The sequence below is a fragment of the Loxodonta africana genome, chromosome 18 (genome assembly GCF_030014295.1).
Source record: "Loxodonta africana isolate mLoxAfr1 chromosome 18, mLoxAfr1.hap2, whole genome shotgun sequence".
In the NCBI taxonomy this organism is placed as follows: Eukaryota; Metazoa; Chordata; class Mammalia; order Proboscidea; family Elephantidae; genus Loxodonta; species Loxodonta africana.
Genome location: NC_087359.1, coordinates 45418628 through 45427172, shown reverse-complemented (window position 1 = coordinate 45427172; position 8545 = coordinate 45418628).

Below are 8545 nucleotides of genomic sequence, written 5' to 3'. Positions count from 1 at the left end.
GATATCTATCCAAGATGCTCATCGAACCCCATTTAAGATTGATCCAAAAAGAAAAACACCAAGACATATTATCATTAAACTCGCCAAAACCAAAGATAAAAAGAAAATTTTAAAAGCAGCCAAGGAGAAAAGAAAGGTTTCCTTCAAGGGAGAATCAATAAGAATAAGTTCAGACTACTCAGCACAAACCATGCAGGCAAGAAGGGAATGGGACGACATATACAGAGCACTGGAGGAGAAAAACTGCCAGCCAAGGATCATATATCCAGCAAAACTCTCTCTGAAATATGAAGGCGAAATTAAGATATTCACAGATAAATACAAGTTTAGAGAATTTCCAAAAACCAAACCAAGGCTACAAGAAATACTAAAGGATATTGTTTGGTCAGAAAACCAATAATATCAGATACCAGCACAATACAAGGTCACAAAACAGAACGTCCTGATATCAACTCAAATAGGGAAATCACAAAAACAAACAAATTAAGATTAATTAAAAAAAAAATAATACACATAACAGGGAATCATGGAAGTCAATAGGTAAAAGATCACAATAATCAAAAAGGGGGACTAAATACAGGAGGCATTGAACTGCCAGATGGAGAGTGATACAAGGCGATATAGAACGATACAAGTTAGGTTTTTACTTAGAAAAATAGGGGTAAATAATAAGGTAACCACAAAAAGGTATAACAACTCCATAACTCAAGATAAAAGCCAAGAAAAACTAATGACTCAACTAACATAAAGTCAAACACTATGAAAATGAGGATCTCACAATTTACTAAGAAAAACGTCTCAGCACAAAAAAGTGTGTGGAAAAATGAAATTGTCAACAACACACATGAAAAGGCATCAAAATGACAGCACTAAACACTTATTTATCTATAATTACGCTGAATGTAAATGGACTAAATGCACCAGTAAAGAGACAGAGAGTCTGGGACTGGATAAAGAAACACGATCCATTTATATGCTGCCTACAAGAGACACACCTTAGACTTAGAGACACAAACAAACTAAAACTCAAAGGATGGAAAAAAATATATCAAGCAAACAATAAGCAAAAAAGAAGAGGAGTAGCAATATTAATTTCTGACAAAATAGACTTTAGACTTAAATCCACCACAAGGGATAAAGAAGGACACTATATAATGATAAAAGGGACAATTGATCAGGAAGACATAACCATATTAAATATTTATGCACCCAATGACAGGGCTGCAAGATACATAAATCAAATTTTAACAGAATTGAAAAGTGAGATAGACACCTCCACAATTATAGTAGGAGACTTCAACACACCACTTTCGGAGAAGGACAGGACATCCAGTAAGAAGCTCAATAGAGACACGGAAGACCTAATTACAACAATCAACCAACTTGACCTCATTGACTTATACAGAACTCTCCACCCAACTGCTGCAAAGTATACTTTTTTTTCTAGCGCACATGGAACATTCTCTAGAATAGACCACATATTAGGTCATAAAACAAACCTTTGCAGAGTCCAAAACATCGAAATATTACAAAGCATCTTCTCAGACCACAGGGCAATAAAACTAGAAATCAATAACAGAAAAACTAGGGAAAAGAAATCAAATACTTGGAAACCGAACAATACCCTCCTGAAAAAAGAATGGGTTATAGAAGACATCAAGGAGGGAACAAGGAAATTCATAGAATGCAACGAGAATAAAAATACTTCCTATCAAAACCTCTGGGACACAGCAAAAGCAGTGCTCAGAGGCCAATTTATATTGATAAATGCACACATACAAAAAGAAGAGCGAGCCAAAATCAGAGAACTGTCCGTACAACTTGAACAAATAGAAACTGAGCAACAAAAGAATCCATCAGGCACCAGAAGAAAACAAATAATAAAAATTAGAGCTGAACTAAATGAATCAGAGAACAGAAAAACAATTCAAAGAATTAACAAAGCCAAAAGCTGGTTCTTTGGAAAAATTAACAAAATTGATAAACCATTGGCTAGACTGACTAAAGAAATACAGGAAAGGAAACAAATAACCCGAATAAGAAACGAGAAGGACCACATCACAACAGAACCAAATGAAATTAAAAGAATCATTTCAGATTACTAAGAAAAATTGTACTCTAACAAATTTGCAAACCTAGAAGAAATGGATGAATTCTTGGAAAAACACTACCTACCTAAACTAACACAATCAGAAGTAGAACAACTAAATAGACCCATAACAAAAAAAGAGATTGAAACGGTAATCAAAAAACTTCCAACAAAAAAAAGCCCTGGCCCGGACGGCTTCACTGCAGAGTTCTACCAAACTTTCAGAGAAGAGTTAACACCACTACTACTGAAGGTATTTCAAAGCATAGAAAATGACGGAATACTACCTAACTCATTCTATGAAGCCACCATCTCCCTGATACCAAAACCAGGTAAAGACATTACCAAAAAAAGAAAATTATAGACCTATATCCCTCATGAACATAGATGCAAAAATCCTCAACCAAATTCTAGCCAATAGAATCCAACAACACATCAAAAAAATAATTCACCATGATCAAGTGGGATTTATACCAGGTATGCAAGGCTGGTTTAATATCAGAAAAACCATTAATGTAATCCATCACATAAATAAAACAAAAGATAAAAACCACATGATCTTATGAATTGATGCAGAAAAGGCATTTGACAAAGTCCAACACCCATTTATGACAAAAACTCTTACCAAAATAGGAATTGAAGGAAAATTCCTCAACATAATAAAGGGCTTCTATGCAAAGCCAACAGCCAGTATCACTCTAAATGGAGAGAACCTGAAAGCATTTCCCTTGAGAATGGGAACCAGACAAGGATGCCCTTTATCACCACTCTTATTCAACATCGTACTTGAAGTCCTAGCCAGGGCAATTAGGCTAGACAAAGAAATAAAGGGTATCCGGATTGGCAAGGAGGAAGTAAAGTTATCACTATTTGCAGATGACATGATTATATACACAGAAAACCCTAAGGAATCCTCCAGAAAACTACTGAAACTAATAGAAGAGTTTGGCAGAGTCTCAGGTTATAAAATAAACATACAAAAATCACTTGGGTTCCTCTATATCAACAAAAAGAACACCTAAGAGGAAATCACCAAATCAATACCATTCACAGTAGCCCCCAAGAAGATAAAATACTTAGGAATAAATCTTACCAAGGATGTAAAAGACCTATACAAAGAAAACTACAAAGCTCTACTACAAGAAATTCAAAAGGACATACTTAAGTGGAAAAACATACCTTGCTCATGGATAGGAAGACTTAACATAGTAAAAATGTCTATTCTACCAAAAGCCATCTATACATATAACGCACTTCCGATCCAAATTCCAATGTCATATTTTAAGGGGATAGAGAAACAAATCACTAATTTCATATGGAAGGGAAAGAAGCCCCGGATAAGCAAAGCATTACTGAAAAAGAAGAAGAAAGTGGGAGGCCTCACTCTACCTCAGAAGCTATTATACAGCCACAGTAGTCAAAACAGCCTGGTACTGGTACAACAACAGGCACATAGACCAATGGAACAGAATTGAGAACCCAGGTATAAATCCATCCACGTATGAGCAGCTGATATTTGACAAAGGCCCAGTGTCAGTTAATTGGGGAAAAGATAGTCTTTTTAACAAATGGTGCTGGCATAACTGGATATCCATTTGCAAAAGAATGAAACAGGACCCATACCTCACACCATGCACAAAAACTAACTCCAAGTGGATCAAAGACCTAAACATAAAGACTAAAACGATAAAGATCATGGAAGAAAAAATAGGGACAACCCTAGGGGCCCTAACACAAGGCATAAACAGAATACAAAACATTATCAAAAATGATGATGAGAAACCCGATTACTGGGAGCTCCTAAAAATCAAACACCTATGCTCATCTAAAGACTTCACCAAAAGAGTAAAAAGACCACCTACAGACTGGGAAAGAATTTTCAGCTATGACTTCTCAGACCAGCGCCTGATCTCTAAAATCTACATGATTCTGTCAAAACTCAACCACAAAAAGACAACCCAATCAGGAAGTGGGCAAAGGATATGAACACACATTTCACTAAAGAAGATATTCAGGCAGCCAACAGATACATGAAAAAATGCTCTTGATCATTAGCCATTAGAGAAATGCAAATTAAAACTACGATGAGATTCCATCTCACTCCAACAAGGCTGGCATTAATCCAAAAAACACAAAATAATAGATGTTGGAGAGGCTACGGAGAGATTGGAACTCTTATACACTGCTGATGGGAATGTAAAATGGTACAACCACTTTGGAAATCTATCTGGCTTTTCCTTAAACAGTTAGAAATAGAACTACCATACAACCCAGAAATCCCACTCCTCAGAATATACCCTAGAGATACAAGAGCCTTCACACAAACAGATACATGCACACCCATGTTTATTGCACTCTGTTTACAATAGCAAAAAGCTGGAAGCAACCAAGGTGTCCATCAACGGATGAATGGGTAAATAAATTGTGGTATATTCACACAACGGAATACTACGCATCGATAAAGAACAGTGACGAATCTGTGAAACATTTCATAACATGGAGGAACCTGGAAGGCATTATGCTGAGCGAAATTAGTCAGAGGCAAAAGGACAAATATTGTATAAGACCACTATGATAAGATCTTGAGAAATAGTATAAACTGAGAAGAACACATACTTTTGTGGTTACGAGGCGGGGAGGGAGGGAGAGAGGGAGAGGTTTTTTTATTGATTAATCAGTAGATAAGAACTGCTTTGGGTGAAGGGAAAGACAACACTCAATACATGGAAGGTCAGCTCAATTGGACTGGACCAAAAGCAAAGAAGTTTCCGGGATAAAATGAATGCTTCAAAGGTCAGGGGAGCAGGGGCGGGGGTCTGGGGAACATGGTTTGAGGGGACTTCTAAGTCAATTGGCAAAATAATTCTATTATGAAAACATTCTGCATCCCACTTTGAAATGTTGCGTCTGGGGTCTTAAATGCTAACAAGCGGCCATCTAAGATGCATCAATTGGTCTCAACCCACCTGGAGCAAAGGAAAATGAAGAACACCAAGGTCACACGACAACTAAGAGTCCAAGAGACAGAAAGGGCCACATGAACCAGAGACCTACATCATCCTGAGACCAGAAGAACTAGTTGGTGCCCGGCCACAATCGATGACTGCCCTGAAAGGGAGCACAACAGAGAACTCCTGAGGGAACAGGAGATCAGTGGGATGCAGACCCCAAATTCTCATAAAAAGACCATACTTAATGGTCTGACTGAGACTAGAGGAATCCCGGCGGCCATGCTTCCCAGACCTTCTGTTGGCACAGGACGAACCATCCCCGAAGACAACTCATCAGACATGAAAGGGACTGGTCAGCGGGTGGGAGAGAGATGCTGATGAAGAGTGAGCTAATTATATCAGGTGGACACTTGAGAGTGTGTTGGCAACTCTTGTCTGGAGGGGGGATGGGAGGATAGAGAGGGAAGCTGGCAAAATTGTCAGGAAAGGAGAGACTGGAAGGGCTGACTCAATAGGGGGAGAGCAAGTGGGAGTACGGACTAAGATGTATGTAAACTTATATGTGACAGACTGATTGGATTTGTAAACGTTCACTTGAAGCTTGATGAAAGTTAATAATAATAAAAAAAAAAACTAGCAAAGAAAGAGCAAACTAAACCTCAAAAAACAGAAGGAAAGAAATAATAAAGATTGGAGCAGAAATAAATGAAATAGAAAAATCAACAAACCCAAAAGTTGGTTCTTGAAAAAGATCAACAAAATTGACAGACATTTAGCTAGACCTGACCAGGGAGTGGTGGTGGGGGCGGGGGGGGGGGGAGGCAGGACAAGACACAAATTACTAAAATCCAAAACGAAAGGTTATCACTATCAATCTTACAGAAATAGAAAGGATTATAAGGGAATACTAAGAGCAATTGTACACCAACAAATTAAAAAACCTAGATGAAATAGAAAAATTCCTAGAAACACACAAACTACCAAAACTAACTCAAGAAGAAATAGAAAATCTGAATAGACATATAACAAATAGACTGAACTATTAAAAAAAAAAATCTAAAAAGAAAAGCCTAGGTCTAGACGGCATTACTCATGAGTTGAATTAATACAAATCCTTCACAAACTCTTCTAAAACATTAAATGAGGATGGAATACTTCCCAACTCATTCTGTGAGGTCAGCATTACCCTGATATCCGAATCAGAAAAAGACGTTGCAAGAAAAGAAAATCCTGGAAAAAACCCTAGCAAATCACCAGCAAGTAAAGAAGTGCTAAAGCAAAACAAAACAAACGACAATAACAACAACAAAACAAAAACTCCACAATGATGGAGGTATGTCAAAAGGACACAGGAGTCAACTCTAAGAGCTTCCAATGGCCACCCAAAGCACAAAATAAATATATAAGTCCATGCTGGTATAAATAAATAAATGGGAGAAGAGACAAATCTCCCATGAAGAAAAATTCCAAATAATTTATGTACATACTCTGCCCTCAAGGAAGTGGAACATAATCTCCACTCCATAAGTGAAGTCCATACGGTTGTAAGAAATAATACAGAGAACTTCCTTAACCTGAAAAGGGCATTATCTTAGTTATCTAATGCTGCTATAACAGAAATACCACAAGTGAATGGCTTTAATAAGGATAAATTTATTCTCTCACAGTTTAGGAGGCTTGAAGTCTGAATTTAGGGTGCCAGCTCCAGGGGAGGACCTTCTTCCTCTGCCAGCTCTGGGGGAAGGTCTTTGTCATCAATCTTCCGCAGTCAAGGAGTTTTTCAGCACAGGAATCCTGGGTCCAAGGGACATGCTATCCTCCTGGTTCTTGTTTCTTGGGGATATGAGGTCCCCATGTCTCTCTGCCCACTTCTCTCTTTTATATCTCAGAAGAGATTGATTTAAAACACACCTAATCTTGTAGATTGAGTCCCACCTCATTAACATAACTGCCACTAATCCCACTGCATTAACATCATAGAGGTAGGATTTACAACACATAAGAAAATCACATCAGATGACAAAATGGTGGACAATCACACAACACTCAGAATCATGGCCTAGCCAAGTTGATGCACATTTTGGGGGGACACAATTCAATCCATGACATTCTACCCTTTGGCTCCCTAAAATTCACATCCTTGCCAGATGTAAAACACATTCACCCCATCATATAGCAGACATTCTTAAATCAATTCCAAGTCCAACTTCCATCCTGGGCAAAATTCCTCTTCATCTGTGAAATCCAGAATACAAGTTATCTGCTTCTAAAGTACAATGGTGGAGTGGCACGAGGTAGACATTTCCATTACAAATGGGAGAAATTGGAGGGAAAGAAGGGATAACAGGCACCAAGCTAGTCAGCAGAACACATTCCATTAACCCTCAAGGCTTGAAAATAATCCTCTGTTCTCTGAGACCCTTTAGACAATGGCCCTGCCCTCCAGACTCCGGGTATTCGCCACACTATCCGGAATCTGGGTGAAGGCCCCTTGTCCTTGGGCTTCAGCTTTGCCTTTCAGGCCCACTAAAATGCCATCTCTGCCCCCTTGCAATTGGGCAGCCCCATTCTCCTAGTCCATCTGAGTAACAGCTCCACCGTTAGAAACTCCAGAAGTCCTAGCTCCACCTTTGAGATTCCAGAGGTCACCACCCTGCCCTTTTAGACTGAGGCAGCTCTGCTTCCTGTGTTCCTTGTCTCTTCAGCTTCTGATTCCTGGTTCCTTGGCCTCTTGGCCCCTTGGGCCTCACAGCCCACATCTGCCCTGCTGGGCCAAGTGTTCCACTGATAATTGCCTGGAGGCACCCCACTCTGCCAGTAAACTTTGGCCAGAAGGCACTCAGCTGTCTTGCTCTATGGGTCAGCAAGCCTAGTTCCACTGATATGTGCCCATAAGCACCCCACTCTGTCAGGAAGCCTCCCACACAAAGGCACTCAGCTCTCTCTGTTGGTCAGCTTCAGCGTTGTCTTGTGCTGGTCTCCTGGTTCTGCTGCTGCTATTTCTCTGTTGCAGCTTCATGCCATCTGCACTCTCTCCAGTATAACAGCTCTCCTCACTTCTTTCTGAGTCATCACCAGAATTGTCTTTGATGTCCATGATTCTATCAATAGTCCCTTCAAAGGCAATCTTGCGTTTTACTATTAGGCGCTTTAAAACTCTTCCAGCTTCTACCCATTCACGGCTTCAAAACTGCCTCCACATTTTAGGTATCTATTATCAGAGCAGCACCCCACTTTCTTGGTACCAAATTCTATCTTAGTTATCTAGTGCTGCCATAACAGAAAAACCACAGTGGATGGCTTTCACAAAAAGAAATTTATTCTACTACAGTATAGGAAGCTAGAAGTCCAAATTTAGGGTGCCAGCTCCAGGGGAAGGCTTTCTCTCTTTGTCGGCTCTGGGGGAAGGTTCTTGTCATCGATCTTTCCTGGCTGAGGAGCTTCTCAGCACAGAGAACCTGGGTCCAAAGGACCATTCTCCTGGCTCTTATTTTTGGTGGTATGA